Source organism: Giraffa tippelskirchi, chromosome 8 (genome assembly GCF_054371585.1).
Source record: "Giraffa tippelskirchi isolate mGirTip1 chromosome 8, T2T-mGirTip1v1.2.pri, whole genome shotgun sequence".
Classification (NCBI taxonomy): Eukaryota; Metazoa; Chordata; class Mammalia; order Artiodactyla; family Giraffidae; genus Giraffa; species Giraffa tippelskirchi.
The window spans coordinates 157232831-157251234 of NC_137282.1; positions in this window are offsets into that span (position 1 = coordinate 157232831).

Below are 18404 nucleotides of genomic sequence, written 5' to 3' on the forward strand. Positions count from 1 at the left end.
GAAATGAAAGCTTTAGGTGATTCTGAAGTGGTGAGTTTTAAAATTAGTAATCCAATCAAACATTTAATGTGAAACGCATCATAACTGGAGAGAGACACAGTAGGTAGTCTTCTTGAACGGTTGGACAAACCTGCCTAGGCTGCTATTTATGAAATTAAGCGGTGCTAAAACCCCCCAAATTTCTAAACCATTGAAGACAGACAAGAGAGAACCAGAGCGTTTCCTCATGTCCTTCCTTTATTTCTTAGGATATGTGTCTCTGTTTTTCTGCTGAATCGCAAAGTGTAATTCCTGAGTTAAATTGTTCTGTCCAGTCAAGCTAAGCCCTAGGGAGCAGGGCAACTCTTGTTCAGTGAATTCTATTATGGGCCGCCTTAGAGAATCCCATTATTTCTAAAATGCAAGAACTGCAAAATATTTTGCTGGGCACACTCCTTTTTTGAGGCATTTCAGGATTGGCAAATTTCTCAAAACTCTTTTCCCTGTAAAAGAAGCCTTGAATTCACCCTTCATAGCAGGTCTGCTATACCATAACTTTGTTGTAACAAGGTCTTTCTCAGGATTCGTGGGAATGAGCTTCATGGACACCAGCCAAGACCAGCCTGCCTTACGCTAACCTCTATGCTGCCCAGAGAGGGGTTGGAGAGTCTCTTGGCTATTAATCACCACTCTGCTGTAGTTTCCATATATGTCCTTATGAAGAAGCACCTTACAAATAACCTCTCTCTCAGGAATGTTTCAGAGCCAACTCTTGCCCTGAGAGTGCATGGTTAGAAGCTTAGACTGTGCTGTGCTGTGCTTGCCGCTCAGTTGTGTCTTACTCTTTGCGACCCCATGGACTGCAGCCCACCAGGCTCCTCTGTCCATGGGGATTCTCCAGGCAAGAATACTGGAGTGGGTTGCCAGGCCCTCTTCCAGGGTATCTTCCCAACCCAAGCATCGAACCCAGGTCTCCCACACTGCAGGCAGATTCTTTACTACCGTATGAGCCACCAGGGAAGCCCAATAATACTAGAGTGGGTATCCTATCCCTTCTCCAGGGGATCTTCCCTACCCAGTGGTCAAACCAGGGTCTTCTGAATTGCAGGCAGATTCTTTACCAGCTGATCTACCAGGGAAGCCCAGAAGCTTAGACTATCCAGGGCAAATGACTGGACCATATTTTTGAGGTCTTGGAGGGGGAGTGGTCAATCATACTCTCTTTCCTTGGAGGAAAGATGGATTCTATTTCTTAGCAGAGTGGAGGTTGGGGCACAAGTCTGCTGATTCTTATTCCAGAGATGCTGCTACCAGGTCAGACCCCATCTTGTCATATATGTATTTATTGTTGCAAAACCAACCTATATTGATCTTCTGAAAACTGGAGTAAGTGATCTCCAAATCCTGAGCACTCATAGGATTACAGGGGTTACCTATAGTGACAGGTATAAAGGTAAGATTGAATGGAGGCTTGACATTTTTCAGCCAACACCCTGCAAAGATTCCTTGTTGGATTAAAGGAAACATTGAAAAACCTAGGAGGCTATTCTTTTCTGCTATGCCTTCATATTGCTTTCTTAGTGCTATTTTATTAATTTAACACCAACCCTACATCCTGTACAGACAACTTTTAATATATTTAGTATTGAGTAAAGTAAAACTAGATGGAGAAGTGTTTACCTCACCAAGAGACGGCTTTTGTTTTCTTCTAGAGGACAGTCTGAAATAGATTTCCTCAGCTGTGCATCAGAAGGAGTATAATTTGACTCTGATGGTTTAGACAGAGCTTTCATTAAGAAGAGTAAAGTTGAAGGTCGTTGCTGAGGGAAAATAACTGTGTCTATCTGGGGCAGCTTTGCCTAGAAAGATGAGAGAAATGAACAAACTGTGCTTCCCAAGTGGTTCAGTGGTAAAGAAGCCGCCTGCTGATGCAGGAGACACAAGTTCAATCTCTGGATCGGTAAGATCATCTGGAGGAAGGCATGGCAACCCACTCCAGTCTTCTGGCCCAGAGAAGCCCATGGACAGAGGACTCTTGCAAGCTACAGTCTATGGGGTCGCATAGAATTGGACACGACTGAGCAACTGAGCATGCACCCATGCACACACAAGGGAACTAAGGTCCCACATGTTGCCAGACAACTAGGCCTGTGAGCTGCAACTACACTCTGGAGTCTGCACGCCACAGCCAGAGTCTAAGTGCTGCAATGAAGATCCCATCTGCTGCACCAAGACTGAATGCGGTCAAATAAATAAAAGAAAAAGTCAAAGTGGGGTCTCTAAAGATGTGGGATATCTAACTTACCTAAGAATAAGTGAGATTAGAGACTGATGTTTTTAGTAATAAACCATATTACTATTTGAATGTGTATATGTTGCTGTTTTTCAGTTGCTAAGCTGTGAACGACTCTTTGCGACCCCATGGACTGCAGCACACCTGGCCTCCCTGTCCATCACCACCTCCCGGAGTTTGCTCAAACTCATGCCCATTGAGTCAGTGATACCATCCAACCATCTTATCCTCTGTCGCCCCCTTCTCCTCTTGCCTTCAGTGTTTCCCAGCATCAGGATCTTGGCATCAGGTGGCCAAAGTTTTGGGGCTTCAGCATCAGTCCTTCCAATGAATATTCAGGTTTGATTTCCTTTAGGATTGACTCATTTGATCTCCTTGCAGTCCAAGGGACTCTCAAGAATCTTCTCCATCACCACAGTTCGAACGCATCAATTCTTCCAAGCTCAGCCTTCTATATGGTCCAACTCTAGCATCCATAGCTTTGACTGTATGGACCTTTGTCAGCAAAGTCATGTCTCTGCTTTTTAATATGCTGTCTAGGTTTGTCACAGCTTTTCTTCCAGTATCCTTGGACTTCCCTGGTGGCTCAGATGATAAAGAATCTGCTCACAATGCAGGAGACCTGGGTTCGATCCCTGCGTTGGGAAGACCCCCTGGAAGAGGGCATGGCAACCCATTCTAGTATTCTTGCCTGGATAATCCCATGGACAGAGGAGTGTGGCTGGCTACAGTCCATGGGGTTGCAAAGAGTCAATTCCAAGGAGCAAGTGTCTTTTTAAATTTCATGACTGCAGTCATCATCTGCAGATAAAAATAAAATATTATAAAAAAGAAGTGTTTCCCATAAGCACCTTTTCCAGAAACTACGATATTTTTCTCTCTAGATTTTTTTAAACCATTCTCTCTGAAGAGTACTTTCAGGAAATTATTTATGCTTATTCTATGAACTATACAATTAGAAATCGTGAAGTACTAAAATTACTAGATTATTAAAATCTTAAATTGTTTAAGTACATTTCAGATAGAATGGCTAGATATTTTCAATGTTGACTGGATGTTCTGATATTTAAAATAATGTGTTTCAATTTTCTATTATTAGAGATGCAGCTTAACATGCAAAAAAGGGGGAAATACATTGAAGAAAAACAAAAAAAACAAGTTCAGAAAACATAAGGATTGTCTTTGAGCTGGGAGTTACAATGTGATTTAGGCCAATGACTCACTTGGGATATACCTTTATACCTCATGAAAGAACGTTATTTAAAATAAAAAAATAGCAGCAATAAAATCAAAGTGGGGCTTCCCTGGTGACTCAGACGGTAAAGAATCAGCCTGCCAACACAAGAGATGCTGGTTTGATCCCTGGGTTGGGAAGATCCACTGGAGGAGGAAATGGCAATCCACTCCAGTATTCTTGCCTGGGAAATCCCATGGACAGAGGAGCGTGGTGGGCTACAGTCCATGGCAAAAGAGTTGGACACAACTGAGCAACTAACACTCTCACACTTCCAACACACACGTGTGTAAAAATATAAATAAACTATATATGTATATAAAATTTTTTCTGATAGAGTACAAGCACAGAAGACTTAAGACTCGTATTTCATCATTCAGAATATTTCTCCATATATCATGGAACGACTCTGCGAGAGTCATCTGGAATGTCTGACCACCTGCAAGTGTACTGTGGATGTGCTATTAGAAACGTGAGCCACCTAACACATAGCATATTACCATCAACTGAATCATTTAAATGATTCCTGAGGCCATGGTAGTGACCTTCAAGGAAATATATTATATATTTACCTGTTTATAATAATCTGTCTATATATGTATTGAGATAGTTTGATCCCTTTTTAAGTATTACATTAAATACACACATGTGTACACAGATAATATGGACATAATTATATAAATATTAGGACACACATGTATATAGAGATATGTGTACATGAGTATTACTTTTAGTTGTTACCTAGCAACAGTTTGGCATGTGATACAACACTTTTAATTCAATCAGCCTATGAACATAATTCATAGATGTACATAACACAGGATGTAAATTATTTAAGACAGTAAATTATTTATGGCGATTTCAATAGGTAGTTATACTTTATTGTGTTATAAAATTAACATTTTTATTTTTTACCTTGCAAGGTATGATGAGGTCTTTGAAAATCCAGCTACATGCTAACCCCTAGCACAGCGGTCATGGCCTAATATGACTGACAGCTTTCTCAGGGCCTGACTCATAGCTATCATTCAATTTGTTCAAAGAAAGGAGAGATAGAAGAAAGGAAGGGAGTGAAGAAGAGAGAGAAAATGAAAGACAGAAATGAGAAAGACAGAAGAAAAGAAAGAAATGAGAGTCCCAGAGTGAGCAATTTGGGTGTTTGTTTAATAAAAGATGAGTCATATGGCTAATACAAAACAGAAAGCCATTGCTTGCCGTGCTTCTTTTGAGCAACACATTTCCCAGGCTGCGTCGTTTGTAGAAAACCCACACTGTGTTCTTCTAGAGACGCATAAATTGACCTGTACATTAAGCAGAGTTTGCACAGAGAATCAAATTAGAGTGAACCAAAGAAGACCACTGAAACATTGTCTAAGAGGATGATAAAAGAGTTCCGAAGAAACAGCTTAGAGCATGACTTCAATTTAATGGGACAGCAAGCTGGTGAGCACCGTGGTGTCAGACAAACACATCTAGTGCAAGACGGGCATCACATGCTGAAAAGGGATTGGTGAGCCCACCACAGGGTTTTCAGCTGCATCTTTGCATGGTTGGTTCTTACTTGACACATTATCGACTGGGGGATTTTTGCAGAAGCGAATGCCTATGGCCAGCGATTTGCTATGTAAGTGAATATCGAAATACTCCATCAATAATGTTTGGGTAACAAAAGATGGATTCATAAGTCTCTGGGTCAATAAGTTGTTTACAGTTTTATGTCAGTTGATCAGATGGGATAAAGCAGGTGTGACTAAGCCTGGCCCTTCACACACACAGGGTATGTTCACTCGAAAGGAAATGAGTAAGTCCTCCAGACTCTTTCAGGTGTTTGGTTGATACAGGTAGCTTTCAGAGACCAAAGGAGCATACCCTGGGGTCCAAAGACCAGTATGGCAGTGATGGTGGACTCAGGCAAAGTCTGAGATACACGGAGTCAGGAAACTGGCAGGCGGTCTGTTGAGGATAAAGGGAAGCAACAAGACCCCACCGTGAGCCAGAACCAAAGGCTCCCAGGATCTCCAGGAATCTTCCCATGGCCTTGAGAGGGCGTGATGGATCCATGTTCTGAAGGCAAAGAGGCCCACGTGGCCAGTGAACTGAGAATGCCTGGAAGAAGCTCTTCTGAGAACTGTATTGCTGGGATTACCTTTCAGGGTAAAGATGAGGGGGCTATGGAAACAAGGGGGAAATTAAGCTGCTTCTATGTTTGCAAACTTTTTCCAGCCTGTTTTCAACCCAGAACTAGTCAGATGCAGATCTTTCCACAGTCACAGAGAAGCTGAACCAGGCCTATAGTACAGATGCGTATGCGTTAGTCCCTCAGTCGTGGCTGACTCTTTGCTACCCTGTGGACTGCAGCCCTCCCAGCTCCTGTCCATGGCATTCTCCAGGCAAAATATTAGCTGCTAAGTCGCATCAGTCGTGTCCGACTCAGTGTGACCCCATAGACGGCAGCTCACCAGGCTCCCCTGTCCCTGGGATTCTCCAGGCAAGAACACTGGAGTGGGGTGCCATTTCCTTCTCTAGGAGAATCTTCCCCACCCAGGGATCAAACTCATTGTAGGCAGACACTTTACCATCTGAACCACTAGGGAAGCCCCATAATATGAATTCTTCATGACAGTTCTCTTGCTTTATACTTGATTCAGCTATCACACTTGTGGGAAATAGACTAGGTAGTTTCCCCTCCTAATAATAGCTGGTCTTCTTTCTATTGCCCACCTTCAGCTCTTTAAGATCTTTAAGATGTATGGGGTACCCTGATAGAATAGAGCCCAAATCCCACTGCAGCAAATTCTCAGAGTCCTAAAATTTGGTTGCATCAAATATTGCTTGAAATAAGAGGGCTGAAGTTCAAGAATCCTCTTATGATGACCACATCTATCTTAATGTTATTCGAACTGTGTTAATATTAATGATTAGAGAAAACCTTAAAGATGATTTTTTTATGGCATCCTTTATGGAACCTGGATAGATTTAGCTTTATTCTTTCTGCATTCAGGGCTGGCACTTTGACTTCTGTAGTGTTTGGGTTGCAAATATTGCAAGGGAAGGCTAAACACAAACAAAATGTCTCACTAGCTAAATGTCAGCGTATGGTTTGCTTTCTGAAACTCAGCAAGAGGATCCAGAGACCTGGGCTCTGTGCCCAACTCCTTCAGTGACATTCAAGGTGACCTTGCAGGGCAATGATTTAACTGTTTTCTGCTCAGTGGGCTGTGATGCTTGGGGGCACTGTAAACATACCCCTGAAGTCTGTGGGTTCTTTGCAGGTTTTTGGTCAGTGCTTGAATGGAGTTCCATGGGGTTCTTCTTCCTTTCCTCTGTCCACTTGTCTCTGTGAGCACATGCAGTCCTCTGGGAAAATGGATGCTAGATAAGAAGTGTGTACGTGCCTGCATAGTTGCTTAACTGTGTCCGACTCTTTGTGACCCCATGGACTGCAGCCTCCCAGGCTCCTCTGTCCATGGGATTTCCCAGGCAAGAGTACTGGAGTGGGTTTCCATGCCCTCCTCCAGGGGTTCTTCCTGACCCAGGGATGGAACCTACATCTTCTGTGTCTCCCACATTGGCAGGCAGATGCTTTAACACTCAGCCACCTGGGAAGCTCCTAATATTAGTAGTTCTGGTATTAATGGCATCAGTGACGGCATCATTTCCAGAAGTAAAAGCAATGAGTGAACATACACAATGCTTTATCTTGTATATATCATTTTCAACCAATTGGCAAGAATACCTATGTTTCCTGTGAAATAAGCCAAACATGCCCACGGCATGTAAAAAGCACCATTTCTCCATCTCCTATAGTATCACACAGCAAACTGGAGAAGAACTTAAACTAGAGTCAGACTGCCTGTGTGACCTACTTTGGCAGGTTGCTCAACATCTTGTGCCTCTGTTTGTTCTTTGGCAAACGTGTTGGAGAAAACAGTATCCATGTTGTTAGCTTGCTGTGAGGACTAATGCGTTCACACATTTAAAGTCCTCGGCAGCATGCCTGACACTTAGTAAGCATTTGATAAATGCAGCCTTCATTGTGCAGCCTTGTTGTCATCAACATGATTGGTCCTAGGAGAGAGCACTTGCTGCTAAAATTAGAAAACAGAGAGGAATTGGTTGTCCAACAAGGAATGAATAAGAAAGTCAGTTACAAAAAAGAAAAGTGCTGCTTTAAGTCAGAAGAAGGTCAGAAGAAGCAGTGGATGCTTGGTCAGTCAACGGAACAGGATCCAATCCACAGTTTGGTGCCCTCCAAGAATCATATGGACAATACGGAGCACTTCGTGATACGAATTACTTAACTCCGTGTTGAAGACAGCAAGTGTCTTCTGCTTTGCTGAAACCAAGAAGCTCAGCTTCCAGCAGGAGGAAAGATTTAATTCAGCCCAGGGCTGGAGCCTAATCAGGCGGGCGCCTTAGAGGCAGAGAGCCAGGCCCACCACCATCAGATGTCCGTGCAGCTGTGTTCAGACCTTGACCGAACGTGCACCGTGCTCCAGGTGGGGCAGGGGCACTTGTGCGGACTTCGCTCTGCAGTACAGCCACTCTCCCCTTCAGATCTCCCACAGCGTGACGCAGAACCCTAAAACTCCCCTTTTCGGGGCTGACATGGCTCGTGCCTCAGGGAAGTGCTTTCCAAAGCTCTGTCCCCTGTCCTTGAAAGAGGACGTGAGTGCAACTGACTGCTATGGCGATGTGGGGGCTGTGTCCCTGCTGTCAAAGAGACACTGCTTCAAGTGCAGGGAGAGTTTAAGTGGTGGACTCATTTGGGGGAGAGAAAAGACAAATGGATGAACTTGTCAAATTCTTCTATTCTTGCACAACAAAACGCTGTTTCCCAGGGTTGCCTGACATCCATCTTCCTACTTCTGCTCCAGCCTGTGGTTCTGGAGGTGCTCAGGAATCGGCAAAGCCTTGCAGCAGTTGCACACAGAGTGTTTGTTAAAGAGTTTGCATTTATTTGTATGTAAATAGGTATACATTTATACGTAGGTCTAGATGTAATCTGGGTGCTACTAACCAGTCAATCTGGGTTCTAGATATTATGCTGGCAACTTAGATGGATTTTTTTTTTAACCATTTTTTTTTGAAGTATGGGCTTCCCTGGTGGCTCAAATGGTAAAGAATCTGCCTGCAATGCTGGAGACCCAGGTTCAGTCCTTGGGTTGGGAAGATACCCTAGAGAAGGAATTGGCAACCCGCTCCAGTATTCTTGCCTGGAGAAGTCCATGGACAGAGGAGCCTGGTAGGCTGCAATCAATGGGGTTGCAAAGAGTTGGAAGCATTCAATACCTTTAAAAGGTCAGTTTTACTTAAATACTTTTTATTTAAAAAATTTATGTTGATTACTCATGATTTCTATTTAAACAATTTTTATTTTATATGTTGGTTTTATAAATCATAACTTCTTTTAACTCTGACAATTAATTTTAACTATTTTAGAAGAAAAATAACAAAATATATGAAAATAATTTAATTCTTCAGTTTAAATAATTATTTTAATTTGCTTTTAGATAAAATATTTTTATAGTTTGCACACATTGCACATATTTCATTTTTTATACATTTTAATCAATTTTTAACCTTTTGGTTTATTCCTGACCGTAGAACAAATTATATAAAAATTGTTGTTGTAACAACACTATTGGGCTTCCTTGAAATTAAGTAAAAAAATAGAATGCATGTATAATAATACCTTAACTATATATGCCTTTATTGCTCATCCAAACGTTACCAACCTATCTAAATAATACCAAGACATCCACAATAATATGAATTTCATTTTCTTTAATATTTCTTTTGATATTTTAGTTGATAATGTTCAGACATCTAAAAACCATCACTTTGCCCATCTTCTTTTATTTTGTCATTATTTGTTAGGGCAGAAGACTAGGACTGTCAGTTCTCATTAGGGCCAGTGTACCTTCAGAGGAAGAGATTATACAACGCCTACCTCACCAGCTTTTTACACAGATATGTTTTATTTGGGCTTACATTTCTGTTTGATTGCTAAAGGAGGAAAAAGATTTGTAACAGGTAGGTGGAGAAGTAGAAATGGAATCAAAGATATGTCCATGGAAATGGGCTATAGACTCACCGTATGCTGAGAAGGGAGAGCTTGTGGGATTCAGGAGTTACTGGAATTCTAGCCATTGAAAAAAAATAGTTCCAAGGAGAAGCCTTCCCAAGGCCTAGAGAAGAGATGTGTTGTTGGAAAGGATGTATTAGTGATTTTTAAATATCTCTAATGATATCATAAGGAAGAGAAATTTATGTTTTCTGATTCCTTTATTTATAATTTATTCCTTTATTTATAATTCCTTTATTTATTCTGAAATAAAATCAGGACCAATGGATGGAAATTACTGAGGCGAATTTCCAGACTTTGTAAGAAAGTCCTTTCTGGTCAGTGGAGCTGTTGATCAGTGGAATGGATACCCCAAAAGTGGGGTGCCTGGCTACCACAGACTTGTTCAGGAGGGGGCTGGGTAGCTGCAGATAGAGCTGGGGGCAGAGGTGAAATTTGCAACCCTACCCCTACTGTGAGGCTCTGGCCCTCAGCTTCCCTGCTAGGGGAGCTACCCACCTGAGGTAAAATAACCAGAAAAAAGGAGGGGTTAATTCGTTAATGGCTGAGCAAGGACCCCATCCTGCTATAGGCAAAGTTGCTTTGACAAGTGATCTTGGAGCGTGAAGCAGACATAAAATGAAGCCGTCAGCCTTCCCTCCCTTTCTCCAGGTAGATGACTGAGACTGCAGGGCAGGTGCAGAGCATTTAATTGGCCAGAAAGACCAGAACTGAGAACCCTCCTTTGGAGGCCAGAACCCGTGCATCTATACACTGAAATGAGGGAGGTATAGATCTACCATATTCTTAACTATTGCTGCTTAGTATTCTGGTGTGTGGACTTTTAATCAATCTACTATTGATGAAGGTGCTTTTATAATATTGAAACAGAATGAAGTAATATTTGCATATAGAAAAAAACCAAATTATGAAAGTGACCCAAGGGGAAATGAATTTCCCCCTTTCATATGAATTTGTTTATTGGTCTTATTAGGTAATTAGATAATATATTTACATAGTTCAAAAGTAGTATCACTCTTACCCCTGCATCTTTTACCCTGGCACCATAGGTAGCTATTATTTTTTTATTGTGATAAATACACATAACATAAATTTATCATTTTAAGTATGCAGGTCTGTGGAATTAAGTGCATTCATGTAGCTTTGCATCCATCGGCACCATCCATCTCTAGAACTCTTTCATCACCTCAAACTGAAAACTGTATTCGTTAAACGAGTCTTCATTTTCCAGTCTCCCTCAGCTCCCAGCAACTTTCTGTCTCAGTCCCCGTTCTGCATTCTGTCTGAATGAATTTTTGACTATTCTAGGAACCTCATCAAATTGGACAGGGTATCATGTCCCTTTGTGTCTGGCTTATTTCACTTTGTATAAAATTCTCAAGGTTCGTTCAGGCTGTAGCTGTGTCCGAATTTCATTCCTTTCAAAGACTGAATAATAGTCTACTGTGCATATATACATCTTATTTTCCCATGTATCTATCAGGGGACATTTAATTTGTTTCCTCCCTTTGACTCTTGTGAATAAGGTTGCTGTGAACATTGGTGTACAAATATCTCTTCGAATTCCTGCTTTTAATTTTTTAAGGTATACACCCAGAAACGGAATTGCTAGATCATATGGTAATTCTGTGTTTAATTTATACTCCTCACTAGCAATAGGAACGGTTTCTATCTCTTCACATAGTTACCATGGATTTCAGATTTTGCTAGTCTGCTAGGTGAAACCTGATAACTCACAATTGTTATAATCTGCATTTCTCTTATTACTAGTGAGGCTAAGCAATGTTTCACATTTAAAGACTTTTTATTTTTCTGCAAACTTTCTACTGATAGATATCCTTTGGCCATTTTTCTACTAATCACTAGCTATTTTCTTACAATCATCTAGGAACTCCTTATGTACTTGGGAGATTAGCTATTTGTCTGTGAAATGATTGAGAAATATTTGTCCCAGTTTGTCATGTGTCTTGCGACTTTGCTTACAATGTTTTACACTGAAAAATACTGACTTTTTATAGTCGAAATTATTTATCTTTTTTATTGGTGCCTGTATTTTGAGTCATAGTTAGAGACGGCTTCTGAGTTCCAAGGTTATAAAGGATACTGTCTACATTTTCTTTTAGTACTTTAATGGATGATTCTTCTTTTAACCATTTCATTTCTAGGCCTTTTTGGAGTTATCTGAAATACAGTGAAAGATATGGTTCTCTATTTCATTTCAGATAGGTACTTGGTTGTCCCCAAAACATTCATTAAGAAGTTTCCCATTACTCACTCATTTGAAACCACATACTTATATTAGGATGCATTTTGGACTAGGTATGAATCTCTGTTCTTTGCATTTTGTCATTTCATATTCATACCAGACCACCACACTATTTTAATTATTGTAACTTTATACTGTGCTTTAAAGCTTAGCATGAACAATGACAGTTCTTCTTCTCAGAATTTTTCTGGCTAGATAGTATTTTTGTTTGTATCATTTTATATCTGTAAATTAACTTTGGCAGAATTGACATCTTCATGATATTGAGTCTCCTAACTTAATACAGTAAGTCTTTATTTTCACTTTTGTATCCATCAAGAATTATTTAAAAATTTCATTGTAGAGACTATACATATATCTAGTTGAGTTTCTTGGTAATTTGACTTCTGTTATTTTTTAAAAGTATTGTCATTTTTATACTTCATTAAGGCTATTGATATCTGATATTTTCCACTAACTTACTGAGCTAATTTATTCTTGGTGATTTTTTTTAGAAAATTCTCTAAGGTTTTACAATTACATAAGCATGAAATCTACAAATAGTGATAGTTCTTTCACCTGCCTTCCAATTCACACCTCTAATATATTTGTCTTATGAAATTACATTGTTTGATACCTCTGGTAACAGTAAAAGTTAAAGGGGATCTATATCAAGTTCTATAATTATGTATTTCTTGAATTACCTATTTTAGACAGTTTCTATTGATTTCTATTATGAAAAATTAAGACTTTTGCTTAAGCACACTATCTGCTTAAATGTATTGTTTCCTGACTATCTTTTGATTAGTAATGTTGTCTTTCATTGCCAAAGTTTGTAACATTTCAATTCAATTAATGATTAGGTCTTAAGCCTTTAACTCTTATATGCTTTATTAGATATTTATTCTAAAAGGGCAAATGTTATGATTATATAAATGCTATTCATGAAGGGGTCAGTAAAAGAGTAATATGATCCTGTGCCACTAATTTTTGCTGCTCCAAAGAGAATGTCCAACTAACAACTATTTGATTTTTTTCTGAATTTGTTTCCAGTCTTGCTCAACCTCTTCTAGGTCACGTTTCATTGTTATTCAGTCTGTGTATTATTCTTTTTTGAAAATTCCTTGATTTCTGAAGTAATCCCTCAGATAATATTTCCATGTAGGATGTATGAGTAGTGTATGTTTTGTTTCATTGCAAAACAGGAAATGTTTTTATTTTTTTCTTGTACTTTACTGATTATTTAGATGGGTACAGGATAATTTCCATCAGAATTTGAATGCTTCAGTCACTTTGCCTTTTAGAGTCTACTGTTGCTAATGGAAAGTCTGATACCAATTTGATTGTCATCCTTTGGCCTGTGGTCAGTTTTTCTTCCTCTCTTGATAAGCTTTTAGACTTTTCTATTAATTCTTTGGAATTCTGACACTGTGTATCAATTTGGATCCAGGGATGGGTTTTTTGTGTGTGTTTTTGGCTGTTGTTGTTCATCCACCTGCTTAACTCTCCAAAGATTGTTTTAATACCAAGACTTCTAACTTTTTTCAACTCACAACAATGTTGTAAAGTATGATTATTATTCTCAATTTACAAATAAGATTTAGAAAGATGAACCAATCTGCTCCAGATCACTGCCTGATTTCTCCACTGTGTGGAACTTATAGTGATTAAAAATATACCTGAAGGCCATACTTGAGATTACTTTTGGTGCAAAGGATAAAACACTTAGGTTTCAGATTTAGAAACTTGAATAGTTATTACCTTGAAATTTTGGTGTTCATGACAACAAATAATTAATAAACTGATAAGTTTATATTTGCAAGTTCTATTTACTATTTTAAAAATGAGAAGTATTTGATTAGTTATATCCCTATGGGGAACTTCCCTGATTATATCTCAAAAAAATCACTGCTTTTGTAGGGCCTTAAGGTTAAGAAGTAAGTAGAAATAGTGGAAATAGGATTTGCTGGGGAAAGCAATAGTAGAGTTTGCTTTCTACTATAAGAATTCATAGCTGATTTTTATAAAATGAGTTAGAAGAATAAAGTGATGGAGGCAAGACCATGCACTCTCAGCATGTGACAGACACCAAGAATTTGTGAGTCACCATGGTTTTCAGCCAGGGAGTTCCCCAAGGTCATGTTGCAAACCAGTGGTAGAATAAATAATAAGTATTTTTTAAAATATTAAATTCCTTTCCCATCATATCAACTGAAGACATTTCCTTACCTCATTTCTCCATAGGCAGTCAGGAGAGTTGCCATGACTGACAGGGGAAGCACCAAATTTCCTTTCATCACACTGACCTTTTTGAGCCATATGTGAAAGAAGCTAGAGTCTCCCGCTCCAACTGGTGGTCAGCTCCCTGACTAGAGACATGCAGAAACGGGGGGTGTTGTGTCCTCGGAGTGAAAGGATCATAAATCCAAAGACCGTTGGTAGTTGTGCTGGTTTATTATGGGTGGAATTCTCTACTGGACAGAATAAAACATGGTGTCATGATGCACAACCACGATATTCTCTACCAGGGTCTCAGAGCCTTGGCACCATTGGAATTTGGGACCAGGTGACTCTGTTCTGTGGGAGGCTGTCCTGGCCATTGTAGAATGTTTTGCAAGACCCCTGGCCTCTACTCACTAGATGCCAGTTGTGAGAATGACAAATGTCTTTTAGATGTCGCCAAATATCCCCCAGGTGGAGAAAACTGCCTCTGTTTGAGGACCACTCATAAACAGAGATTCAAAGTTACATATTTTAGTAAATAACTCTGGAAAATACATAAAAAGTTTTCCAAAATACATTGTACTTTTCACACGGAAGTCTTTGAAGAGTATGTGTTACAACCTAAACATTTCAGGCTCTTAAAAGAGGCAAAGACTCTTTATATAAATACAGCGAAGCACTGGGACCATCAGATAGCAACACTGAAATACACAAAATAAAATTCTGTGTGTGGCAGGAGAAATAATTTTCTGAGCAGATCATCAATCTCAGCCAGTGTTATTAATAACACAAACATGGCGGTTAATCTTTCTGTGCAAGACTTTATGCTACATAATGTCTAAACATGATTTGAAAAACTATGTTCTTACTTTGAAAATAGAACAACTATTTTGTAAAGATGATTCAGTCAGCAGGATGCTCTGACTGGCACTCCCTAAATTCTATTTTTGTTGAGAGGAGTGACTGCCTTAAAAAAGAGACACTGAACTTTAGAAAGTGTTAAACCACTTTTGCTGCACATTTTTGCTTGGATAAATTTGTTCAATGGTCATAACTTATGCCCTGTATGATAATCTTGTGCAAAATGTTTGGAAAGTGAATGAAGGAATTACTCAGTCTAACCAGGAGGCTAAAATAGATAATCTCCAGAGAAGAATTTGAATTTTTGACTGTTGCCTAATAATGTTGATATTTCTTACTTCTGTTTACTGTATTGACAATGGAATGTTGCCTACGATGCCTATAAAAAGAATTTTCTGTTATTTTAACATTGACCCAATCTATCTTTCTAGATGGGTGTGTGCAGGCGGTAAGGAAATAATAACACGTTAAAAGTTTCTAGTGAAAGAAAGGGAATCTTTAAGTGAAAATGGCTATTTGTAAGTTCAAAGTGTTATTCTACATTAAGCTTTCTAAGAGCATGAGGTCCTTACATATAATTAAGTGGATGCATATAAAAGGATAAACATATTGAACATATATACATACATACATGTGTATATATGAGCTTCCCAAGTGGTGCTAGTTGTAGAGAATCCACCTGCCAATGCAGGAGGCATAAGAGACATGAGTTCAGTCCCTGGGTCAGGAAGATCCCCTGGAGGAGGGCATGGCAACGCACTCCAGTGTTCTTGCCTGGAGAATCCCATGGACAGAAGAGCAGGGTGGGCTACAGTCCATAGAGTTGCAGAGTTGGACGTGACTGGAGTGACTAGGCACAGAAGCATGTGTGTGCCTGTATTTGATCGCTTTCACAGTAACCAGCCCTGAGAAACCACCCTCACAGAGCACCACGGAAGATGGACGTTCTTTAGTTTGTGGGGTGAGGGGATTGTGAGTAAAACTGCTTTATCTGTTAATTAATATTTAAATAGTTAAATAACACTTCCACAATGCTATCTGCTAAGTCGGTGAATCAATCAATTCATCCATTAGCCAGTCACCCTCAAAGGGCCTGTGGGTCTGCAGAAAGCTAAGCCTCCTGAACTTTCTGAAGGAATATGTGTCCAAAGCTTCTTTGGAAAACACCATCACCACCCCAGAAATCAAGATTAAAAGTCTCTTCTTTGGTCAGCATTTATGAATATTTAGAGACTCTTATTAGAGGAGGGATAAGCAAAGAACGTGTATGTTCCCCAAGAGGGTGGAAAAACACCAAAAGCATCTTTCTAATAGCAGGACAAAGAAGACGAGAATCAAAGTTAGGAGGAAAGCCAGCGCCAAAGGAAAGGGGCGGGGGGGTACCTGACAGAAGAAGTCCACACGGCTTTGATAAACTCTGGAGAATCCATTTTCAGGCCTCTGCCCTGCCTAACCTGTTAGAAAGGGAAAGGGCTTCTGGCTCGGAAGATAGAAAATTCAAAAGGAAACGTGAAATGAAGAAGCAGCAAAGGTCATATTTCTACTTTCATAGCATAGTAGCTTCAAATGAAGCCTTGTGAAGAAAATCTAGAAATGTTCCTAAAAATAAAGAAATAACATTTCCTGGAGATGTTACTGCACCGAGGAAAGCAGACAAAGGAAAGAGAGTGCTTGATATTGGTCTTTCAAGCCAGAGCTATGTGAGAAACCTTCAAACTGTCTTTTGCAAGCCACAGGGGGAGAGCACCTTACTTCCCACCCAGGGAGGCGGAGGAGGGGGAGGGGGTTCACCCTCATGGTTTAACCCTGCTCCGTCTTGTCCATCACACCCACTCAGCACTGCTACAGCGAGAGAGCAGGACCTTGACTGTCCTCGGAAACCCCAGCTAAAATGCATCTGTTTTACACACCTCTCACATTCGAGGTGTGAAATACTAACTATAAATATATAATGGATGCAAAGTGCTTTTAAACTAGAATATGCTTTGCAAAGTGGAGTTATTAATATCAGGAACAGCCTACCTAAAAACCTGATAAATGAACGTTTAAATCCACCCCTTATTGTTCATGGGCCACGCTTCTGACAGACACCCAAAGACATAGCACATTTCCATGTGTTCCCATCTTTGGTGATTGTGTTTAGTCATGCAGTCATTAGGATATTCAACCATATAATTGAATTTTTAGGTCAGCAGAATTCTTGCTGGTCTTCCCATATTTCCCACCACTTCTACCCTATCTCAACTCATCCCTTTCTGCATACAACAGGTTACGAGTAGATTCCATCTTTGACTGAAAAAAGAACAATGCTCAGATTCCCTCTTGAAAAGACTTTGTGAAACAAACGTTTCAGGAAGAGTTATGTATAACTTATCATCTATCAGTTTCTTTAATGTGTAATAAATCCTCCGAAAACTTAGGGGCTTAAAACAGCAATAATTTATCAGCTGATGATGTTGACGCAGCAACATGGACTGGGTTCAGCAAAGAGCATTTCCACCGGTCTTGTCTGGGTTCTTTTTCCTTTGGTCAGTGGGCAGGTGGTCGAGGGGAAGCTTGGTCTAGAATGGCCTACTCTCATATTGCTTATTGGTGAGAAGCTCACTGGGTCAAGTGTCTCCAAAAATAGCCTGGGTTCATGGCAATTTCAGGATTCCCAAGGCCGCCACAGAGAAAGTCCTGACAGGCAAGTACTTTTCAAGCCTCTACTTTGATCAAAGGAAGTTCTGTAGCCAAGTCCAGATTCAAGAGGTTGGGAAACAAACTCTTCATGGGAGATGATGCCAAGTCATATTGCAGAAGTATGTGCACAAAGGAATGGGAAAAGTTTTTTGGCCATTTTCTGCAATTTATTATATATGGCTACCACCTATTTTTTTAAAGGAAGGTTAGAAGGCACGTCAGAAGTTCTTTCATGCCAATCTCCCATCAAAATATGGAATCAATGACATATCCTATGTGGGCTTCCAATCCTTGCTATGATTATTATAAATCCCTCTCATATGATAAAATGTGATTGCATCCATGTAATGTCCATCTATTTGTCTCAGCTCTACTATGAGACCAGACCACAGACCAAGCAAGGTCCTACTTTCATATGACATCCCTTCTGATGTGTAAGATGGCTGCCTTGGCCAGTGGGCCTTCCGTTTTACAGGCTGCTCATCTCAGGTCCTCCCACTGTTTTCCTCTGGATGTGGTTGCTGTTGTTGTGCTCAGCTGCTCAGTCGTGTCGGACTCTATGTGACCGCATGGACTATGGCCCACCAGGCTCCTCTGTCCATGGGATTTCCCAGGCAAGAACACTAGAGTGGGGTGTCATTTCATACTCCAGGAGATCTTCCTGACCCAGGGATTGAACCTGGGTCTCGTGCATCTCCTGAATTGGCAGGTGGATTCTTTACCACTAACCTGGGTCGCAACACCTTAAGCATTCTACCTGCTCTCTTCCACTTTTGCTCCAACTCGATGCCAACTAAGC